Genomic DNA, 25,242 nt, shown 5'->3' on the forward strand with positions numbered 1-25,242 from the left:
ATGGAGCTCTCCATGGTGCTGAGCCTGTGTTCATTCATTTTGGCCACTAATTAGCCATTTTTGCACATTTAGTTTGACCTAATTAAAAAATCTGTCTCCGTTAGGTCACCTGCAGGGCAGCTCTTTACACTTGCTAAAATGCTATTTCTATAGCACTCTAAATAGGCCTCCTTAAAAGACACCAGAGCAGGAAACTAGAAGAATCAGGAGTCGACTTGAGTCGACTGCTCTGTATAAATGGTCCTTTTGGTCTCTCAGTTGGTTTAACTCCTTTTCAGAATCCACTGAAGCAGTTATGACAGCGGAGGGAGGGAGCGATTATGAATGCAATTTCCCAATAAATGCCTGGTAGGTACCTTGAAAGGTCGTCCATATGAATCCATATGAATAAAAAACACAGCCTCGTGTAGCTTGATTAGGAGATAAGGAGACGGGAATGAAAAATGCATAACTTATTCAAGCAAACCAAAATAACCTGTGAGCCCACAGGATTCATTGTGTCGTTGAGGAAACGCAGATATAAATCAGAGGGAATTTGGGCCCTAACGTCGTCCCACAGGCTCCGCCTCCTGGCACCGTTAGTTGTCAGATTGAGATCCTGTCACTGCTCCAATGCTCCTGTAGAAAATAGAATGTTGTGGAATGTTCAAACTAAAGCCATTTCTCACACATTTTACTTTTAAACACAGAACAGATACTCATAACTTTTGATCTGAGAGAGCTATCTCAGTCATTCAAAAAGATAAATGTTAGATTTCCAAATAAACAAAAACAGTCACCATCAGATAATGTGTGTGACTGAGGCTGTGCCCCCCCCCCCCTCCTTCCCCCCCATCACCATCTCATCAATTGAGACAAGTCAGCTTCAGACTATAAACTATATGTCTGTTTGTCTGGAGGCATTTATTTGTTTCTGACTCTGGGAAAGTGGGAAAAACAGTAAAATGTCCCAGTATTACTGCATCTCTGAAACATCTCTTTAACCAAATCACACACATGATGTGATCTCCTTTCAATGACTGATGTAATAACTAATGTAATGTATGTTTTCACTTCCATTCACTGAGCCTCCCCTGAAACTAATTGGAGTCCCCCTGGGGAGGCCCACCTCCCACTTTGAAAGCCTTTGGTCTATGCTGTAACTCTCATATCACCTATCTTTTTGGTTATGTACAGTCCAGTTTAATCACAAATGAGACACTTGACCATCACAGTTTCTCTCCATCCAAACTATATCATCACCTTTGCATTAATGCCTATTTACATTGTTGGTTACATTCTAGCAATCTGATGTCAAGAGTTATGGCTGAGAACTCAAAATAATTCTGCATAAATCACACTTTGCTGTCATTGAACTTTTATTTCTTACATGTTTGGTTGGACAGTTAGAGATGAACAGGACAATTATTAGAAAACAAAATGCAAGACGCAGCAATACATTTCTTCAGAGAGTTTGATCCAAGCTGGAACAAAACATTTAAATCCTGCCAACTGTCAACAAAATCACTTTTCACAATTTTAAGCTTCTAAAGGATTTATTCCAAGAAAAAAAGTTTGTCAAATAATCACAGTTAAAAAAAAAACATGTCAGTATCGTTCAGTCCTATAGAGCTGAACAGGCACGTGACTTTTCGTGATGTAAGTTCCCCATTCATTTTCTCCCTGGACATTTTGAAAAATCCTTATGTAACGAGTATTAATGCTGGAACCAAGCCGACCTGTGACCTACTGAATCATGTGACCTACTGAATCATGTGACCTACTGAATCATGTGACCTACTGAATCATGTGACCTACTGAATCATGTGACCTACTGAATCACGTGACCTACTGAATCATGTGACCTACTGAATCATGTGACCTACTGAATCACGTGACCTACTGAATCATATGACCTACTGAATCATGTGACCTACTGAATCATGTGACCTACTGAATCATGTGACCTACTGAATCACGTGACCTACTGAACTGTGAGTGACCTTAAAACATTCAGTTTGAGCAAAAACAAAGAAATAACAACAACGGGGCACGGGGGGGGGGGTCTATTGGACAGAGAGAAGCTGGTTCCCGCTGCAGACAGTGGAGGCGCTCTTCAGCAGGTTAGATGCAGCGATGCTTCTTCACTGTATTTGAGTGTCTGAACATTTTCTTACAGCGGACACAGTAGAAGGGTTTAGCTCCAGTGTGAATGCGTTGGTGTGTTTTTAGGCTACCTAACTGACTGAACCTGCTCCCACATTGGTCACAGCTGTAGGGTTTAACTCCAGTGTGAATGTGTTGGTGTGTTTTTAGGTGACTTAACTGATTGAAGCTACTCCCACATTGGTCACAGCTGTAGGGTTTAACTCCAGTGTGGATGCGTTGGTGTGTTTTTAGATTACCTAACTGACTGAACCTGCCCCCACATTGGTCACAGCTGTAGGGTTTAACTCCAGTGTGAATACGTTGGTGTTTTTTTAGGTCACCTAACTGACTGAACCTGCCCCCACATTGGTCACAGCTGTAGGGTTTAACTCCAGTGTGGATGTGTTTATGTCTTGTTAGGCTAACTAAATGACTGAACCTGCTCCCACATTGGTCACAGCTGTAGGGTTTAACTCCAGTGTGAATGCGTTGGTGTGTTTTCAGGCTACCTAACTCACTGAAGCTGCTCCCACATTGGTCACAGCTGTAGGGTTTAACTCCAGTGTGGATGTGTCGGTGTGTTTTTAGGCTACCTAACAAACTGAACCTGCTCCCACATTGGTCACAGCTGTAGGGTTTAACTCCAGTGTGGATGCGTTGGTGTGTTTTTAGGGTACCTAACTCACTGAACCTGCTCCCACATTGGTCACAGCTGTAGGGTTTAACTCCAGTGTGGATGCGTTGGTGTGTTTTTAGGGTACCTAACTCACTGAAGCTGCTCCCACATTGGTCACAGCTGTAGGGTTTAACTCCAGTGTGGATGCGTTGGTGTGTTTTTAGGCTACCTAACACACTGAACCTGCTCCCACATTGGTCACAGCTGTAGGGTTTAACTCCAGTGTGGATGCGTTGGTGTGTTTTTAGGGTACCTAACTCACTGAACCTGCTCCCACATTCGTCACAGCTGTAGGGTTTAACTCCAGTGTGGATGCGTTGGTGTGTTTTTAGGTGACCTAACTGACTGAACCTGCTCCCACATTGGTCACAGCTGTAGGGTTTAACTCCAGTGTGAATGCGTTTATGTGTTGTTAGGCTAAATAAATGACTGAACCTGTTCCCACATTGGTCACAGCTGTAGGGTTTAACTCCAGTGTGAATACGTTGGTGTGTTTTTAGGCTACCTAACTCACTGAACCTGCTCCCACATTGGTCACAGCTGTAGGGTTTAACTCCAGTGTGAATACGTTGGTGTGTTTTTAGGTCACCTAACCGACTGAAACAGGTCCCACACTCCTGACAGGAGTAAGGCTTCTCTCCTGAGTGAACTCTCTGATGTTGCTTTAACAGCTGAAGTCTTGTGAATGTTTTGTCACACTGATCACAGCGGTGACGTCTGGGTCCACTGGTGTCCCTCTGTTTGCATAAAGAGATATAAAGAAAGAATCAGGACAGATAGACTGTGTGTGTGTGTGTGTGTGTGTGTGTGTGTGTGTGTGTGTGTGTGTCTTTTTGCAACATCAGTGATATATTTTTTCTCACCACTTCTGAAGAATCCATCTTGACAACGTTCCTCTCCTCCTCTGCCAGGTGTCTCTCCTCCCGCCAAACAACTGTGACATCATCAAACAGAGACAGACGGTAAGACAGGGGGCCTGTACTATGAATGGAGATAAAGAGATCCAGGATCTGTTGCCTTGATCTGGACTGGACTGACTTAACCAGACAATGGAGCTAAATGATACCATGAAGGAGGTTATCAGCTGGTTCTGTCAATTTAGGTTTTCCCTGTCCAGCTGAGCTCGTGCGCATAAAATGCTCGTGCACATGAGCTTGTGCCCACGAAAGAGGCGTGGTTTGTAACAACTAGCGGCTAGTTGTTACAACTGATTGGCTAGTTACTAGCCAATCAGAATGCAATATGGACAGCTCCAGCACCATACACGCCTGTTTCCTCATTCATTCACTTCATTCAAAGCAGCTTTACTGTCAGACTCAAAATGCGGGTTGGATATTAGTTTGGTACTGAAGGACTGTCTAAAGTTACCGCTTTTAGTTACCGTCTCTACTTTCTGAGACGGCTGAGGTCCTTCAACGTCTGCCGGACCATGCTGAGGATGTTCTATGAGTCGGTTGTGGCTAGTGCCTTCCTGTATGCTATTGTGTGCTGGGGCAGCAGGCTGAAGGCAGCGGATGCCAACAGACTCAACAAACTGATCCGTAAGGCCAGGGACATTGTGGGGCTGGATCTGGGCTCTCTGACTGCGGTGTCAGAGAAGAGAACGTTGTCCAGGCTACGATCATGAACAATGACTCGCACCCACTCCACGGCGTGCTAGTCAAACACAGGAGTACGTTCAGTGAGAGACTGATTCCACCTAGATGCAATACGGAGAGGCACAGGAAATCATTCCTGCCTGTGGCCATTGGTCTATTGAATGCCTCTCTTAAAAGAGCACCTCGGAGACGCTCAGTCTCCCTGAGACTGAGCCAGCCGATAGGTTAACTGTGCCTGGCTGAGCCACATGTAACGTATAGGGCAAGCCGACTTAATATAGTCCAGGGTGCAATAATGATAATTGACACGGAATGTATACTTACTCTACGTATTTTGTATTTTGCTACTTAGACATTCTACTTATTTTTTGCTTCTATCGCATTTACTAGTTATTCTATGCTATGTTGTGTTTTTCTGCTTATTGCTTAATATTGCATTTGCATTGCATTTACTACTGTTTATTTTATGCTATGTGTGTTCTGTGAGCGAGCTACTGTAACTTGTCCCAATTTCCCCCCGGGGATCATTAAAGTCATTCTGATTCTGATTCTGATTCTGATTCTGATTCACATCAGTCATTTGTTTGAAGAGCGGTTTCTGCCTCCACATGAGCCTACAGCTTCAATTTAGTGATGGAATCAAGGCTCTTTGAAGGGGATCTTATGGCTCCGTTCCTTTCTGAGAGCCGTTCAAAATAGCGGCTCATCGTTTGTTTGTTTTTTAAGGGGGTGGGGCTAACTGTTTATCTACGAAATCACTTGGATAATGATATGGTAATATTTGGAACAGATGTGATCTTAGACCCTTATTAATTTTTCATCTGTGGACTTCAGCAGCACTAAATGACTCGTTTTTCCAGACCTAATGTCATTCAATAATGTGCATCGTAACACAAGGTGCCATCCATCTGCTTTAATAGTCAGTGAATTTACTTCTTCTATGAAATGTGTTGTGTCAATAAAGTTGCCTTGCCTTGAATGCATTTCATGCTCAGAAACTGCACTCTGCGGCGTAGCCCGTTTTTCTTGAAATGCATTCTAACAAGCCGAAATATTCACATAAAACATCACAGCGTATTGCTGGTGGAGGCCGTGACACCGGCGCTGCCCTACTGGGGCAGTGGGTTAGAGAAACTATCCGGGGGGAATGCAGGATTGCAGCCAAACACCCTCTGGAGGCAGCGGAGCTGCTAGGCCCAGTTGTCGCAGCCACTCCAGCCTGATGTCAGAGTCTCTGGGAAACTGATCCACCGCACACCGCTGTAGCTTTTGCACCCGGGAACACAACACTTTCCACCCATGACTATACTATCCTAACCTAACCTGTCCCTGGCCACTCAACTAAACTAAACTCAACAAACAAACAAACAGATGATTTTTTTTTACAAACAAACACAACCTAGGCTATCTGACGTACTCTAAAACTAAAGCTAAACCTAAACTACTAAATACTACAAAACACACGACAATTTACACTATGCACTCTAATCAAAACGCTCCACAAATCTCTCTCTCTATTCGACCATTCTCCACACTCCATAGCCCCAGCGTGTTGTGCAGGCACTATAAACATTCTCCACACTCCATAGGCCCAGCGTGTTGTGCAGGCACTATAAACATTCTCCACACTCCATAGGACCAGCGTGTTGTGCAGGCACTATAAACTATTCTCCACACTCCATAGGCCCAGCGTGTTGTGCAGGCACTATGAACTATTCTCCACACTCCATAGGCCCAGTGTGTTGTGCAGGCACTATAAACTATTCTCCACACTCCATAGGACCAGCGTGTTGTGCAGGCACTATAAACTATTCTCCACACTCCATAGGCCCAGCGTGTTGTGCAGGCACTATAAACTATTCTCCACACTCCATAGGACCAGCATGTTGTGCAGGCACTATAAACTATTCTCCACACTCCATAGACCCAGCGTGTTGTGCAGGCACTATAAACTATTCTCCACACTCCATAGGCCCAGTGTGTTGTGCAGGCACTATAAACTATTCTCCACACTCCATAGGCCCAGTGTGTTGTGCAGGCACTATAAACTATTCTCCACACTCCATAGGCCCAGTGTGTTGTGCAGGCACTATAAACTATTCTCCACACTCCATAGGCCCAGCGTGTTGTGCAGGCACTATAAACTATTCTCCACACTCCATAGGCCCAGTGTGTTGTGCAGGCACTATAAACTATTCTCCACACTCCATAGGCCCAGTGTGTTGTGCAGGCACTATAAACTATTCTCCACACTCCATAGGCCCAGTGTGTTGTGCAGGCACTATAAACTATTCTCCACACTCCATAGGCCCAGTGTGTTGTGCAGGCACTATAAACTATTCTCCACACTCCATAGGCCCAGCGTGTTGTGCAGGCACTATAAACTATTCTCCACACTCCATAGGCCCAGTGTGTTGTGCAGGCACTATAAACATTCTCCACACTCCATAGGCCCAGTGTGTTGTGCAGGCACTATAAACATTCTCCACACTCCATAGACCCAGCTTGTTGTGCAGGCACTATAAACTATTCTCCACACTCCATAGGCCCAGTGTGTTGTGCAGGCACTATAAACTATTCTCCACACTCCATAGGCCCAGTGTGTTGTGCAGGCACTATAAACTATTCTCCACACTCCATAGGACCAGCGTGTTGTGCAGGCACTATAAACACTCTCCACACTCCATAGGCCCAGCTTGTTGTGCAGGCACTATAAACTATTCTCCACACTCCATAGGCCCAGCGTGTTGTGCAGGCACTATAAACTATTCTCCACACTCCATAGACCCAGCTTGTTGTGCAGGCACTATAAACTATTCTCCACACTCCATAGGCTCAGTGTGTTGTGCAGGCACTATAAACTATTCTCCACACTCCATAGGCCCAGCGTGTTGTGCAGGCACTATAAACTATTCTCCACACTCCATAGGCCCAGCGTGTTGTGCAGGCACTATAAACTATTCTCCACACTCCATAGACCAGCGTGTTGTGCAGGCACTATAAACTATTCTCCACACTCCATAGGACCAGCGTGTTGTGCAGGCACTATAAACACTCTCCACACTCCATAGGACCAGCGTGTTGTGCAGGCACTATAAACTATTCTCCACACTCCATAGACCAGCGTGTTGTGCAGGCACTATAAACATTCTCCACACTCCATAGGACCAGCATGTTGTGCAGGCACTATAAACTATTCTCCACACTCCATAGACCAGCGTGTTGTGCAGGCACTATAAACATTCTCCACACTCCATAGGACCAGCATGTTGTGCAGGCACTATAAACTATTCTCCACACTCCATAGGACCAGCGTGTTGTGCAGGCACTATAAACACTCTCCACACTCCATAGGACCAGCGTGTTGTGCAGGCACTATAAACTATTCTCCACACTCCATAGACCAGCGTGTTGTGCAGGCACTATAAACATTCTCCACACTCCATAGGACCAGCATGTTGTGCAGGCACTATAAACTATTCTCCACACTCCATAGACCAGCGTGTTGTGCAGGCACTATAAACACTCTCCACACTCCATAGGACCAGCGTGTTGTGCAGGCACTATAAACTATTCTCCACACTCCATAGACCAGCATGTTGTGCAGGCACTATAAACTATTCTCCACACTCCATAGGACCAGCATGTTGTGCAGGCACTATAAACTATTCTCCACACTCCATAGACCAGCGTGTTGTGCAGGCACTATAAACATTCTCCACACTCCATAGGACCAGCATGTTGTGCAGGCACTATAAACTTTGGCTGGGAGGGGCCTATAGGCAGCTACGTCACTGATCAAGAGCTGTGCCAATAGAAAGAGAGGGAAATGTGAGTCTGGCTTTTTTGCCTTTTTGGATTGTATGGAACTGCATAGGTATGTGAAAAGAGATGAGGAATTACTCAGATTTACAGTAAATGTCAGGACATTGACCTGGATTCATCAAGAACACAGCTAATTTATATTGATTTTCAGCAGACAAAAAGTGTTGAGTATCTGGTAAATGGTATAAATGGACTGCATTTATATAGTGCTTTTATCCAAAGCACTTTACAATGTGCCTACATTCACCCATTCACACACCGAGGGCGGCCAGCTGCCACGCAGGGTGCTGGCACAGCCATCGGGAGCAATTCGGGGTTCAGTGTCTTGCCCAAGGACACTTTGACATGCGGACTGGAGGAGCCGGGGATCGAACCACCGACCTTCTGATTAGTGGACGACCCCGCCGCTCTACCTCCTGAGCCACAGCCGCCGCTATCTGCTGAGTCCGCCCACCCAGGCCAGTTACAGCATGTGCTGCTAGCAATTAGAGAGTGCATCTATCCTCCCTGCTCAGTGAACTAGCAGAGGGTGTGTGTGTGTGTGTGTGTGTGTGTGTGTGTGTGTGTGTGTGTGTGTGTGTGTGTGTGTGTGGTGGGGAGCGCACGTAGTGAAATTTGGGCAAAACGATAAAAAGAACGACTCTCAAGTAGGACTGGGTTCCCTTCGTTCATAGCAAAGAGCCAATAGTTTAAAAAGTGGGGGGGACAGAAGCTAGGTTTTGAAAAGTGGAGTGGGACATGTCCCCCCTGTCCCCAGTGGAAAATACGCCCCTGCTTTGCGGAGATAATAGAGTACCGCAGGGATGATGTATTTTTGTAGGCTCGACCAGAAATCGCGGCCATTTTGTTTCATCAGGGAAAACGTCGATACAAGTTATTCACGTTTGTGAAGATGAACCTGCTGAACCCTAATTCACGTTCCCATAAACTTTTGTTAAACACAGACCTTATTTTATGCATTTAAGTGAAATCCGCAGCAGCAGGATCTACACACAAAGAAAAAACAACTCTTACAGGGACCGTTAGGAAGAGGTGTGATGCGAGTTTTCACGACACAAATAAGACGCTTCTTGCCTCATCACCCGTTAATAAGCTTTTTCCACCTTGGTGTGAACCCTGGTGAACATACTTTACTGTTGACTGATGAAGCTTTGTCTTTTTTGCCTTGTGGAGAAGTTTAAAGGTCACCACATAAGTTGGAAAGTTTATGACTCCGAGTAACGTTACAGTAGGAAATGTTTTTCTGATACTATATCTGATTTTGCATTTGGAAATCCCATAATCCTTCATATCAGCAGTGTAGAAGTGACATGCAGGTTTTCCAAACAGTCCCAAGTTCAAATTTTACTTCTTAGTCTTTAGATGAGAATCAGTTTCAACTCCTCAATCAATGGTCCAAAAACCAGAGAGCCTCGTTTTTACTTCTCTTACCTTTCACAAATCAGGATTCTCCTCCTTCAGTCGGCTCATTTCTCTCGTCCAAAAAGTCAGAAGATGTGAAATCCCTCGTCGTGTCTGAGGTTCTCCTCAAACGTTAATAACTAACTCAGAGTGTTAAAGTCCAAAGTCCAAGTTTCTCTGCAGAGAAGTCAAACACTCTGTGTCCTGTGTGGAGAGTGGACTGACTGACTGACGTGTGTGTGTGTGTGTGTGTGTGTGTGTGTGTGTGTTGACCTACTTCTTGCATGGGGAGGGGTGTTGGGGGTGATTGGGGGTGACAACTGTTGGGGAGGATATTTGATACCTCTCTCTCTCACACACGCACATACACACACACACACACACACACACACACACACACACACAAACTGCTGCCACACCAGCCTGGCACCTTCTCCTCATGCTGGTCACCAGCCTGGTCACAGGTTGTTGTGGGGTGGCAATCCATTCCTCCACTGGGATTGGTCACAGGTCAGCCAATGTGGTTGTGTTGGTCCATCTAGCACGTACAGCACGCCCTTCAATGGAGACAAGCCTTTGTTTTGCCAGTGATGGAGGTGTCCAGGGCCGGCTCAACACATCATTTCCACCGCAGGTAGTAGCGGTGGAAAGTAGGCGCCATCGTGCAACTGTGCACATCGGCTCATACATACTACATCACAGCTGCTCGAGTGACATCACTGATGACCTCACAACTGCCTGAGTGAGATCACAGTTGGGCAATCAAAGTTGCGCGAGTGACATCACTGATGACATCACAATTGTGACTGATACTGCCACCACAGACACCACTTAGCCAATTTTAACTAAATATTTGACAATATTAATAATTGGAAAGCAATAATCGCTTAACAAATAATTTTCAAGGATAACACAATAAAATCACATACATATTTCCAATGTGGTCCTTGAAACCATGACAGCAAAGATGTAAGACATGACGGTGGCTCAGTGGTTAACACTGTTGCCTCACAGCAAGAAGGTCCCGTGTTCAAAGCCCTGGTCCGTCCCAGGTCTGTTACAACCCTTACATCTTTTCCTGTTTCCTTCAAATGTTTCACCTTAAGGAGACTTCCTGTAAGGGTGTTTTGTGCAACCAATTTTATTTTATGAAAGCCTTAACTCGGACTTTAAGGGAAATCTTAACTTCAGGTGTTTTGTGCAACCAGCTCCAGGTTTTGACTTTTTTCTTAAAAACGTGTTGATTACTCGATTCCAACTCCACTCAGGCGAGCTCCATCGTTAGCTAACGAATGGAGCTCTCCATGGTGCTGAGCCTGTGTTCATTCATTTTGGCCACTAATTAGCCATTTTTGCACATTTAGTTTGACCTAATTAAAAAATCTGTCTCCGTTAGGTCACCTGCAGGGCAGCTCTTTACACTTTGCTAAAATGCTATTTCTATAGCACTCTAAATAGACCTCCTTAAAAGACACCAGAGCAGGAAACTAGAAGAATCAGGAGTCGACTTGAGTCGACTGCTCTGTATAAATGGTCCTTTTGGTCTCTCAGTTGGTTTAACTCCTTTTCAGAATCCACTGAAGCAGTTATGACAGCGGAGGGAGGGAGCGATTATGAATGCAAATTCCCAATAAATGCCTGGTAGGTACCTTGAAAGGTCGTCCATATGAATCCATATGAATAAAAAACACAGCCTCGTGTAGCTTGATTAGGAGATAAGGAGACAGGAATGAAAAATGCATAACTTATTCAAGCAAACCAAAATAACCTGTGAGCTCACAGGATTCATTGTGTCGTTGAGGAAACACAGATATAAATCAGAGGGAATTTGGGCCCTAACGTCGTCCCACAGGCTCCGCCTCCTGGCACCGTTAGTTGTCAGATTGAGATCCTGTCATTGCTCCAATGCCCCTGTAGAAAATAGAATGTTGTGGAATGTTCAAACTAAAGCCATTTCTCACACATTTTACTTTTAAACACAGAACAGATACTCATAACTTTTGATCTGAGAGAGCTATCTCAGTCATTCAAAAAATAAATGTTAGATTTCCAAATAAATAAAAACAGTCACCATCAGATAATGTGTGTGACTGAGGCTGTGTGCCCCCCCCCCATCACCATCTCAACAATTGAGACAAGTCAGCTTCAGACTATAAACTATATGTCTGTTTGTCTGGAGGCATTTATTTGTTTCTGACTCTGGGAAAGTGGGAAAAACAGTAAAATGTCCCAGTATTACTGCATCTCTGAAACATGTCTTTAACCAAATCACACACATGATGTGATCTCCTTTCAATGACTGATGTAATAACTAATGTAATGTATGTTTTCACTTCCATTCACTGAGCCTCCCCTGAAACTAATTGGAGTCCCCCTGGGGAGGCCCACCTCCCACTTTGAAAGCCTTTGGTCTATGCTGTAACTCTCATATCACCTATCTTTTTGGTTATGTACAGTCCAGTTTAATCACAAATGAGACACTTGACCATCACAGTTTCTCTCCATCCAAACTATATCATCACCTTTGCATTAATGCCTATTTACATTGTTGGTTACATTCTAGCAATCTGATGTCAAGAGTTATGGCTGAGAACTCAAAATAATTCTGCATAAATCACACTTTGCTGTCATTGAACTTTTATTTCTTACATGTTTGGTTGGACAGTTAGAGATGAACAGGACAATTATTAGAAAACAAAATGCAAGACACAGCAATACATTTCTTCAGAGAGTTTGATCCAAGCTGGAACAAAACATTTAACTCCATAAATCCTGCCCACTGTCAACAAAATCACTTTTCTTTAAACAATTTTAAGCTTCTAAAAGATTTATTCCAAGAAATGTCAAATAATCACAGTTTAAAAAAAACATGTCGGTATCGTTCAGTCCTATAGAGCTGAACAGGCACGTGACCTACTGAATCATGTGACCTACTGAATCATATGACCTACTGAATCATGTGACCTACTGAATCATGTGACCTACTGAATCATGTGACCTACTGAATCATATGACCTACTGAATCATATGATCTACTGAATCATGTGACCTACTGAATCATATGACCTACTGAATCATGTGACCTACTGAATCATGTGACCTACTGGATCATGTGACCTACTGGATCATGTGACCTACTGAATCATGTGACCTACTGAATCATATGACCTACTGAATCATGTGACCTACTGAATCATGTGACCTACTGGATCATGTGACCTACTGAATCATGTGACCTAGTGAATCATGTGACCTACTGAATCATGTGACCTACTGAATCATGTGACCTACTGAATCATATGACCTACTGAAACATGTGACCTACTGAATCATGTGACCTACTGAATCATGTGACCTACTGAATCATATGACCTACTGAATCATATGACCTACTGAATCATGTGACCTACTGAATCATGTGACCTACTGAATCATATGACCTACTGAATCATATGACCTACTGAATCATATGACCTACTGAATCATGTGACCTACTGAATCATATGACCAACTGAATCATGTGACCTACTGAATCATGTGACCTACTGAATCATGTGACCTACTGAATCATGTGACCTACTGAATCATATGACCTACTGAATCATGTGACCTACTGAATCATATGACCTACTGAATCATGTGACCTACTGAATCATGTGACCTACTGAATCATATGACCTACTGAATCATGTGACCTACTGAATCATATGACCTACTGAATCATATGACCTACTGAATCATGTGACCTACTGAATCATGTGACCTACTGAATCATATGACCTACTGAATCATATGACCAACTGAATCATATGACCTACTGAATCATGTGACCTACTGAATCATGTGACCTACTGAATCATGTGACCTACTGAATCATGTGACCTACTGAATCATGTGACCTACTGAATCATATGACCTACTGAATCATGTGACCTACTGAATCATATGACCTACTGAATCATGTGACCTACTGAATCACGTGACCTACTGAATCACGTGACCTACTGAATCATATGACCTACTGAATCACATGAGCTACTGAATCATATGACCTACTGAATCACGTGACCTACTGAATCACGTGACCTACTGAATCACGTGACCTACTGAATCACGTGACCTACTGAATCACGTGACCTACTGAATCATATGACCTACTGAATCACATGACCTACTGAATCACGTGACCTACTGAATCACGTGACCTACTGAATCACGTGACCTACTGAATCACATGACCTACTGAATCATGTGACCTACTGAATCATGTGACCTACTGAATCACATGACCTACTGAATCATGTGACCTACTGAATCACGTGACCTACTGAATCATGTGACCTACTGAATCATGTGACCTACTGAATCATATGACCTACTGAATCATGTGACCTACTGAATCATGTGACCTACTTAATCATGTGACCTACTGAATCATATGACCTACTGAATAATGTGACCTACTGAATCATGTGACCTACTGAATCATGTGACCTACTGAATCACGTGACCTACTGAATCATATGACCTACTGAATCACATGACCTACTGAATCACGTGACCTACTGAATCATATGACCTACTGAATCACGTGACCTACTGAATCATGTGACCTACTGAATCACGTGACCTACTGAATCACGTGACCTACTGAATCATATGACCTACTGAATCACATGACCTACTGAATCATGTGACCTACTGAATCACGTGACCTACTGAATCACGTGACCTACTGCATCACATGACCTACTGAATCATGTGACCTACTGAATCATGTGACCTACTGAATCACATGACCTACTGAATCATGTGACCTACTGAATCAGGTGACCTACTGAATCATGTGACCTACTGAATCATGTGACCTACTGAATCACGTGACCTACTGAATCATGTGACCTACTGAACTGTGAGTGACCATAAAACATTCGGTTTGAGCAAAAACAAAGAAATAACAACAACGAGGCACGGGGGGGGGGGGTTGCTGGGGTGTCAGAAACGTCAGGCTTTAAACAATTTTAAGCTTCTAAAAGATTAGACTAAAAGAGAAACGTCACGAAAAGTCACGTGAGTGTTGAGAAGTTGGAAACCCTCATTAGTGTTTTGCTTGCACCTGCGTTTACCCTTCCTTTTCCACAGAAAATGGCCCCCGCGAAAAGGGTCTATTGGACAGAGAGAAGCTGGTTCCCGCTGCAGACAGTGGAGGCGCTCTTCAGCAGGTTAGATGCAGCGATGCTTCTTCACTGTACTTGAGTGTCTGAACATTTTCTTACAGCGGACACAGTAGAAGGGTTTAGCTCCAGTGTGAATGCGTTGGTGTATTTTTAGGTGACCTAACTGACTGAACCTGGTCCCACATTGGTCACAGCTGTAGGGTTTAACTCCAGTGTGAATGTGTTGGTGTGTTTTTAGGCTACCTAACTGACTGAAGCTGCTCCCACATTGGTCACAGCTGTAGGGTTTAACTCCAGTGTGAATGTGTTGGTGTCTTTTTAGGTGACCTAACTGATTGAACCTGGTCCCACATTGGTCACAGGTGTAGGGTTTAACTCCAGTGTGAATGTGTTGGTGTGTTTTTAGGCTACCTAACTGACTGAAGCTGCTCCCACATTGGTCACAGCTGTAGGGTTTAACTCCAGTGTGAATGTGTTGGTGTGTTTTTAGGCTACCTAACTGACTGAAGCTGCTCCCACATTGGTCACAGCTGTAGGGTTTAACTCCAGTGTGGATGTGTTTATGTGTTGTTAGGCTACCTAAATGACTGAACCTGCTCCCACATTGGTCACAGCTGTAGGGTTTAACTCCAGTGTGAATGAGTTGGTGTGTTTTTAGGTTACCTAACCGACTGAACCTGGTCCCACATTGGTCACAGCTGTAGGGTTTAACTCCAGTGTGAATGCGTTGGTGTTTTTTTAGGTCACTTAACTGACTGAAGCTGCTCCCACATTGGTCACAGCTGTAGGGTTTAACTCCAGTGTGGATGCGTTGGTGTCTTTTTAGGTCACTTAACTGACTGAAGCTGCTCCCACATTGGTCACAGCTGTAGGGTTTAACTCCAGTGTGAATGCGTTGGTGTGTTTTTAGGTTACCTAACTGACTGAAACAGCTCCCACACTCCTGACAGGAGTAAGGCTTCTCTCCTGAGTGAACTCTCTGATGTCGCTTTAACAGCTGAAGTGTTGTGAATGTTTTGTCACACTGATCACAGCGGTGACGTCTGGATCCACTGGTGTCCCTCTGTTTCCATAAAGAGATATAAAGAAAGAATCAGGACAGAGAGACTGTGTGTGTGTGTGTGTGTGTGTGTGTGTGTGTGTGTTTTTGCAACATCAGTGATATATTTTTTCTCACCACTTCTGTAGAATCCATCTTGACAACGTTCCTCTCCTCCTCTGCCAGGTGTCTCTCCTCCCGCCAAACAACTGTGACATCATCAAACAGAGACAGACGGTAAGACAGGGGGCCTGTACTATGAATGGAGAGAAAGAGATCCAGGATCTGTTGCCTTGATCTGGACTGGACTGACTTAACCAGACAATGGAGCTAAATTATACCATGAAGGAGGTTATCAGCTGCTTCTGTTAATTTAGCTTTTCCCTGTCCAGCTGAGCTCGTGCGCATAAAATGCTCGTGCACATGAGCTTGTGCCCACGAAAGAGGCGTGGTTTGTAACAACTAGCCAATCACAATGCAATATGGACAGCTCCAGATTTTACAGCACCATACACACCTGTTTCCTCATTCATTCACTTCATTCAAAGCAGCTTTACTGTCAGACTCAAAATGCGGGTTGGATATTAGTTTGGTACTGAAGGACTGTCTAAAGTTACCGCTTTTATTCACATCAGTCATTTGTTTGAAGAGCGGTTTCTGCCTCCACATGAGCCTACAGCTTCAATTTAGTGATGGAATCAAGGCTCTTTGAAGGGGATCTTATGGCTCCGTTCCTTTCTGAGAGCCGTTCAAAATAGCGGCTCATCGTTTGTTTGTTTTTTAAGGGGGTGGGGCTAACTGTTTATCTACAAAATCACTTGGATAATGATATGGTAATATTTGGATCAGATGTGATCTTAGACCCTTAATTCTGCATCTGTGGACTTCAGCAGCACTAAATGACTCGTATTTCCAGACTTAAAGGGATAGTTTGGTTTGTTTGAAGTGGGGTCCTATCAGCTAGTTCGATACACTAACTTAATTAGGTACAGTGTTCTGGAGGCTGGGCGCATTGTGGAACGAGACCCGGCACTCAGAGCAGCCGCCAAACCAGCCTTTTCTCTGTAAGTACGTGGGGTCAACAACTAAAACGTAATTTAGCCACCTAAAACACCTAAAACAACGCCCACCTAAACAAATCGATATCTGTGTACATGCACGCTCTATTTTGACAATTTTCAGCGCTTTACTTTTCCGCAAAACAGCAGTTTCATTCGGCACTGCTTTTTCTCCCAACCGTACAACTACTGTATTCCTCCGCTAAAAGCCTGCACAAAGCCGCAGCACTGGATTACTCCGCAGATCAGCTGTTATTTGGGGGTATTTTATTTCTCCCGGTCTGTTAGTGAAGACACAACAAATAGAATACACGAACGAAAATATGAGTGATTTTGATAGCGAGGATGATATGCCATTCACCTTGGTGATGTAACCTTCTACTAGGAGAGGAGGCAATGTGCCTACTGTTTACCTTGTTCTCAGTAGTCTATAAGTTCTGGGACGAATTTGGCGGTAGTGGATGCCCTTATAATTGCTAAAGACACTTAAGACCTTCACCCCACAATGAGACACAGGACACCAATTTAGTTATAGTAATAATAGAGAAAAATAAATTGTATTCATCGATTGTGATTCATTCAAAAATAAACACTGTTATTGTTCGTTCAAGACAATGGACTTGGTTCAGTCTCTGAATCAGATTAGTTCAATGTTGGAGATTAAATGAAGTATTTTCAATTTGCTTAAACATGTGACCTCTGCCACTCTGCTAAACTGAACGCTGTACTGCACTGTGACCTATGTCCTATATATATTTTACAGCCTGTGCTAGAATGGAACATTCATGTGTGTCTCTGCAAAATGAGACGACCTCAAACTATGCGAATGGATGTTCACTTGTCAGTTTTAGAATGAGGAAGTCCCCATCGGCAGTTACAGTTAACAGCTCGCCCAGCCACAGGGTATATACGTTCAACTGTCTTTAGGGTGTGATGAGAACATGCGTACGTGCAGTTTCCCATAGCAGGAACTGGGAGGACCAGTTCCTCATGTTGCTTCTTATGTAACCACTAGTTGGATTGAATAAAAGACTGAGCACGGAGAGTGAAGAGCAGAAGTGTCTTGGAGTCGTGCAGGTGTGCCGCTCGACACTCTCCTTGCAGCAAGTAAAACCTGAAACTCGAGTCTGTCATCTTTGATCACTGGGTTGTTGGTCTGTGTTAAAAGAACAGCGTGGGGTTTTCCCTTGAAATACCCCACATTCACAATCGGTACGGTTGGATCCAAATAAACAAGTATAAAAATAAAAGAAAATAAGACACCCTGAGATCTCAGTAAAAGAAAATAGTTCAATGCTCCAGGTAGGTCCTACCCCTCCCGTTGGAACGGTAGCTTACTATGAATCCACTGGCGATGTTCACAACTGTGAGGACAGCAAGGACAGCGAGGACAGCGATCTTGGTCCAGATGAATGGAACGGCGGAGCCCTCTAACAGAATCCTTCCAGGAGAGAATCCACAGAAAAAAACCAGCCTGCACACAAGTGTGCAAGACAGTCATCAATAGTCTAGTTCTTTTTTTATACTGTCAACTATTAACACAGATATCACAGCAATGGTTACAATTCCCAACTGGTTTTGCATTTCTCTTCTTTGAACAAATCTTCATTACACATGAACTCATATTCACAAGCTGTTATCTAAACATGCTTCAAACACAATGCTCTACAGCAGCAACAAAAGTTTGGTCAACTGGTACACACAATGCACCACGTAACGTAGCTTTACTTAGTGTAGAGCTGTCGCGATTACTCGAGTACCTCGAATAACTCGAATACTTAAATTGATCGAGGCCAAAATGATTCGCCTCGACACGGCATTTAGAGAGACTGTTTCTCACGGACGCTTACTGGTGTGGCACAGCGCTCTTCCTGTGTAAACACGTGAGGACACAGACAGACCAGAGAGCAGCTATAGCGACTAGCGAGCGGACCCCGCAAAATGGAACGAGGCGACGGTGAAAGCAGACAGGAGGAGCCGGGAAGGGAGGAAGAACCAGGGCCGAAAAAGCGACCGAAACTATCTAAAGTGTGGGATCATTTCACGCTGAAAAAGGACACGAATTCAGTGGTGTGCAAGTACTGTAAGACGATACTTGCATTTCACAACAGTACGTCGTCAATGCTGCAGCACCTGAACCGTAAACACCCAGTCTACACATCCACCAGCGCATCTACTTCGAGCGGAGCAAGGTAACGTTAACGTAACGTTAACTATACACAACGCTAATGTGTATGCTAATGATTGCTACTTGATATTAAGACTAGTAGTAGTTGTGCTGCTGGCTTGCCACGTTGCCAATATGACTATTAGTAAGTGCATTCACGCTGCATTTTTTTGATGTGGCTAGCTAGATGTGGCTAGCTCAACCTAACGTTAACCTAACGTTAGCGGCTAATTTAACAGCGTTGTGTGTGTGTGTGTGTGTGTGTGTGTGTGTGTGTGTGTGTGTGTGTGACTGTGTGTGTGACTGTGTGTGTGATCACACTAGCCTGTTGGTGTGTGAGAGAGAGTGAGTGTGTGTGTGTGAGAGAGAAAGAGTGTGTATGTGGAGAATGTACATACATTTACACACCCTAGACCGGTCGACTCTTCTCATGATGATTGCAAACAACTATTTAATTGGTGCATTTTAGGCTCCAATTATTACACCACCTGACCTGTTATCTTGCTATTCTGATATTTGTGTCAATAATAGGCAACAGGTCTAGGGTGTGTAAATGCGCATTCTCCAGTTTTGTTATGAACTTACCTAATAAATATCAATATTAATTATTATTTCACCTCTTTTTCAGCGGATCACAGCGTACAATGGACAGCTTTATAAGGACGGGTCCATCATGTTCAAGTGAACAAGCAGCTGAGTTCAGCAATAGCATTTTGAATATGATTGTGACAGACATGCGCCCTCTGTCCATGGTGGAAGATAAAGGATTCAGAAAGATGATTGCGAGTTTCAACCCGAACTACACACTTCCCTCAAGGACCTTCTTTACCAATAAGATGGAGAAAAAGTATGAGGAGGTCAAAGGCAAGTTGATCGAGAGGCTTAAGACGCCAAACATGATGGCACTCACTACTGACATTTGGACAAGTGTAGCGACAGAGGCCTATATGGGGGTGACGTGTCACTTTCTGAGAGAGGATTGGGAAATGGAGTCCCACTGCCTTACAACCATGCCCCTTGAAGAGAGACACACGGGTGCACATATTGCAGAGTGGATTGAAGAGGTTATTGCCAAATTCGAAATTCCACCAGAGAAGATCAAAGCTGTTGTCCATGACAACGCGTCCAATGTCATATCAGCTGTGGCCATTCTGGGGAAAAAACATGGATGGGCATCAGTGCGATGTGCAGGTCACACCCTAAACTTGGTGGTGCAGGCTGGTCTCAAGAGCAACCCAGCTATCTCCAAGACTGTGGGTGCTTCAAGATCCCTTGTCGAACACTTCAAGAGAAGTGAACTGGCATGCACCAAGCTAAAGGCTAAGCAGAAGCAAATGGGCTCAGGGCACTCCAGTGATGAAAAAATGCTGGTGCAAGATGTAAGTACTCGCTGGAACTCTACTCATAAAATGTTATCCAGGCTGGTGGATCAAAGGTGGCCAGTGGCTGCTACACTCTCCGACCCAGCAGTGACACAGAGAGGGAAGCACTACCTTGACCTCAAGAACGAACAGTGGGACCTGATTGGGGAGCTGAGCGAGGGCCTTCAGCCATTTGTTGGAGCTACCGAGTTTCTGAGTGGTGAAAAATATGTTACTATCTCTGTTCTTCCAAAGATGGTGCAAGGCCTTACGAAGTCCATCAAGAGTATTGCTTTTGAGACTACACCAGTAAAGGCATTCCAGGCTCATGTGGTACAAGAGATCGCAACACGATGGGAAACAAACCAAGAACTATTTAAGTTTAACCCTGAATCGCCAAACACCATCCTGCTCGCTGCTGCTCTGGACCCCAGGTATAGAAAACTGAAGATCTTGCCTGATGACGTAGTCTTCAAGGTCCAAAGCACAGTGCAAACCATGGCACTTGCTGCCAAAAGGGAACAAAGGGCTCCGCCCTCCGGCACAACACAAGAAGACGGCGACACAGGGGCACGTGCCACTGCCAAGGATGCACCATCCTTCCTCGATAACATACTGGGATCAGACTCCAGCACCAGTGATGAAGAGGATGAGCAGCAGCAGTTACACCAAGCTGTGCAGAAGGAGGTCTTGATGTATTTTGGAGAACGTGCCCTGGCCAAAAAGGAGGATCCGCTGTTATGGTGGAAAACAAACGCAGCACGGTATCCAACGCTGGCAATGCTGGCAAAGTCCCTCTTGTGCATTCCAGCAACATCTACGCCATCAGAGCGCCTGTTTTCTGCAGCAGGAATCATTGCATCAAAGCGCAGGGCAAGCCTCAGTGCTGAGCATGTCGATATGCTCACGTTTCTTCATTGCAACCACGCATTACTTTAAAAGGTTACACCAGAGAGTGTTGTGAGGGACTTGGATTTTTTTTTTTCAATATTTTATATATCAAAAAATCAGCCCTCAAAGTCTTGGGACTTGACTTGGACTTGAGCTGAAGAAGACACTAGTTTAATACACACCAGTATGTGTAGAGACATTTATTTTTATTTATTTTATTTTTTAGGCACTGTTTAGCAAGGCAAGGCCCAGATTACGTCACTCACCGCGCTCAAATGTAAAAGTCTTTAACAGTGTCAAATTTTTATCTTGTTCAGGTACACTGTAGTGGTGAAGGGCTAAAGGAAGTAGGCAGTGAAGGAGAGAGGAAGTGAAGTGGTGAAGGGCTAAAGGAAGTAGGCAGTGAAGGAGAGAGGAAGTGAAGTGGTGAAGGGTTAAAGGAAGTAGGCAGTGAAGGAGAGAGGAAGTGAAGTGGTGAAGGGTTAAAGGAAGTAGGCAGTGAAGGAGAGAGGAAGTAAGGTGGTGAAGGGTTAAAGGAAGTAGGCAGTGAAGGAGAGAGGAAGTGAAGTGGTGAAGGGTTAAAGGAAGTAGGCAGTGAAGGAGAGAGGAAGTGAAGTGGTGAAGGGCTAAAGAAAGTAGGCAGTGAAGGAGAGAGAGTGTTGTGAGGGACTTGGATTTTTTTTTTTTCCAATATTTTATATATAAAAAAATCAGCCCTCAAAGTCTTGGGACTTGACTTGGACTTGAGCTGAAGAAGACACTAGTTTAATACACACCAGTATGTGTAGAGACATTTATTTTGATTTATTTTATTTTTTAGGCACTGCTTAGCAAGGCAAGGCCCAGATTACGTCACCTCGCTCAATAATGACAGAAAAAAGAAAAAAAAGCACTGGTTCATGTTAAAAACTAAAGCAGTAAATATGTGCAATTACCTTCCTTGAGTTAATAAATACAGTTTTCTACAATTTAACTTGGTTGTGGTTTCCCCCTTTTTGCATGCAAGTTTGAAAGTGTTCCAATATAAACCACTAATGTGTGTACCGTAAATTCCGGACTATAAGCCGCGGCTTTTTTCCCGTTTTTTGGCCCCTGCGGCTTATATAACGGTGCGTCTTATCTATGGATTTTTTCAGAAAAAAAAAAAAAAAAAAAAAAAAAATCTCTCTTTTTTAGCACTCTTTCTAACTATAAATCCACTTCTGTTTTAATTTCCTCTCTTGCCCTCTTTTCACCACACCGCGGACACTGTGTGCACTGTAAAAATAAACAACGGTGGTGTTGTGTTATGTTGTTTTGTTGAAATGTTGTAATACGGTAAATGGGAGCTTCCTCAAACAGCCATCTCTTCCCGACAATCCCCTCTGTGCGTGACCACTTACATATGGTAATTACGGTAAGCAAACGGCCACTCGGGCAACAACTCCCTCCCCCGACTACCAGGAGAAAATCACAAACTTCGGCGAATTTACACAAAGGAAGATCAAGGAATATTCACAACAAGACGAGCAGCAGAAGCAACACTCTCACTTACCATGGGGAAGGTACGCAGAAATTCACACGAGGCAGCTTTCAAGTTGAAAGCAGTCAATCTCGCATTAAAAGAGAGCAGCCGCCGATCAAACAGAGCAGCCGCGCGTAACCTGGGCAAAAGGGACTGTCCGTCCGGGGGAGAACTACTGAACAACTCCCTCCCGACTACCAGGAGAAAATCACAAACTTCGGCGAATTCACACAAAGGAAGATCACGGAATATTATAGGAGTGTGAAAACATCCACAATTACCAACGGGTTCCAAAACGCTGGACTGCTGCGGGATGAAGAGGATGATGCTGCGGGGACTGCCCCCTAGTCCGATACCTCACGAGTCCGACACCTCATGGTTTTGGGTTAGGGTCTGGGGGAGGTTAGGTTTAGGCGTGGGGGTGGGAGAGGTTAGGTTTTGGGTTAGGGTCTGGGGGATGTTAGGTTTAGGCGTGGGGGTGGGAGAGGTTAGGTTTTGGGTTAGGGTCTGGGGGAAGTTAGCCTCTTTTTTCGGACTCGTGAGGTGTCGGACTCGTGAGGTATCGGACTCGTGCCATGGCACCTGAAGGAGAGAGGAGAGTGGTTGACGAAGCCACCCTGAACCTGTTCGTTTCCGACACTGAAGATGAGGACTTTGGTGGTTTCAGTACGCAGGAAGAAGAGGAAGACGAGGATTAGTGACTTGACTTCTCTGGTTACAGGTTTGCTGCACATATAGCCTATTGTTGTGTGATTTTGTCTGGGGATTAGTGACCTGACTTTTGTTTTGTTTTGTTGAAATGTTAATAAATGGGAGCTTCCCCAAACAGCCATCGCTTTCCCGACATTCCTCTCTGTGCACGAACCCTTTCATATGGTAATTAAACATCAAAACACCCGCGGCTTATAGTCCGGTGCGGCTTATAGAAGAAAAAAATAGTCAATTTTGGTCCCGCGGCTTATACACCGGTGCGTCTTATAGTCCGGAATTTACGGTACTCTTCCATTTTCCTTTGTTGTGAAGCTATCATACAGCGACCAGCGTGCTTGTGCACAGTTTACTGACATCACATTACAGGATTTCTGGGTCTTAAAGTTCAAATGTTTCAGTTATCTCCCGCTGCCATTTGGAAGCAGCAATGTGTGAAGTTGCCTCATGCAGCTGTAAGGTAAATGAACGATGTAAACTAGCTAGTAAGCCATTCATTCATATTATTTAACGGTTGCTGTACACTGGAAGAACTCAAACGTCAGGTTGAAAAGATGACACTGCCAGTTCTATGCAATTTAAAAATAAAAATGTTGTTTTTTCTAAGAAAGAAACTAATGTAGTTGTTTATTTGAAGAGATTTATCTTATTTTTTGGTGTATATTTACGATAAGCCTTTGAAAACACAAAAAAGGGTTTTATCCGATTACTCGATTAATCGATGGATTATTCGGTAGAATACTCGATTACTAAAAGAATCGATAGTTGCAGCTCTAACTTAGTGAGCAGCTATGAACAAGCCCACAGTGTTGTTTACACTACTTAGGGTTGCCAACAGTCCCGTATTAGCCGGGACATCCCGTATTTGGGTCAAAAGAGACGTGTCCGGTACGGGACGCCACTTGTCCCGGGTTTAAGGGAAGAGGCATATATATTGTGACCTGTCTGTCTGCTTGCCTGTGTGTTTGTGTGCTGTATGAGATAACACGAAGGGCGCTAGGACCCCTCAGTTGATGACAGGGGGCAGGCACAGCTGCACAGAGCGTCGTGTGTGTGTGTGTGTGTGTGTGTGTGTGTGTGTGTGTGTGTGTGTGTGTGTGTGTGTGTGTGTGTGTGTGTGTGTGTGTGTGTGTGTGTGTGTGTGTGTGTGTGTGTGTGAGTGTGTGTGTGTGTGTGTGTGTGTGCGTGCGTGCGTGCGTGTGTGTGTGCTGGGATGGAATGTTGGCAACCCTAACACTACTAGACGGTTAATTAGCCAACTGTAAACACTTCGGTAACCACTGTGGCTTCCACCATAAACATATGAACATAAAGTGCAATATTACAATATCCTGGCTGGTTTGACATCAGAATACATCTCTTTTACAATCGGTTCACGCAGGTGAAATCATGCCAGCAGGAAATCAACTCATGTCGACTCACCAGGACGATCAGCAAACACAAATAAAACAGTCAGTCGAAATCTTATGGTTTCCCACGTTGATCCCATCAACTTTCCTCAAGTTATCTTGTCAAAACTGTTCAGTTATATCTTGCTTCAATTCTTATTCATCTCTTTTATTTGCCTTTCTTACTAGACGGAGCCCACTCTGCTGTGTTGGCAGTGTGTGGCCAGTGCGGAAGAGAAAGAACCTCCGTGTGGTGATTATTCTAGGGAGTGTCTCCCAATTACCAACAAAGAAAAAAACGTTTAGGGAGCGTCTGCAATTA

At 44.2% G+C, this 25,242-nt stretch overlaps 1 long non-coding RNA gene across 1 annotated transcript; it reads right to left on the reverse strand.

Annotated features, from left to right (window-relative positions):
• LOC310800552 lies at positions 1-25,134 on the reverse strand. Its single transcript, XR_014553884.1, has 5 exons — positions 24,955-25,134; positions 18,240-18,375; positions 15,982-16,052; positions 3,398-3,540; positions 1-618 (listed from the first exon to the last, which is right to left on the reverse strand). It is a non-coding gene; the product is annotated as an uncharacterized lncRNA (long non-coding RNA).
• Positions 25,135-25,242: the final 108 nt, after the last annotated feature.

The sequence above is a fragment of the Poromitra crassiceps genome (assembly GCF_964638095.1).
Source record: "Poromitra crassiceps genome assembly, chromosome: 30".
In the NCBI taxonomy this organism is placed as follows: domain Eukaryota; kingdom Metazoa; phylum Chordata; class Actinopteri; order Beryciformes; family Melamphaidae; genus Poromitra; species Poromitra crassiceps.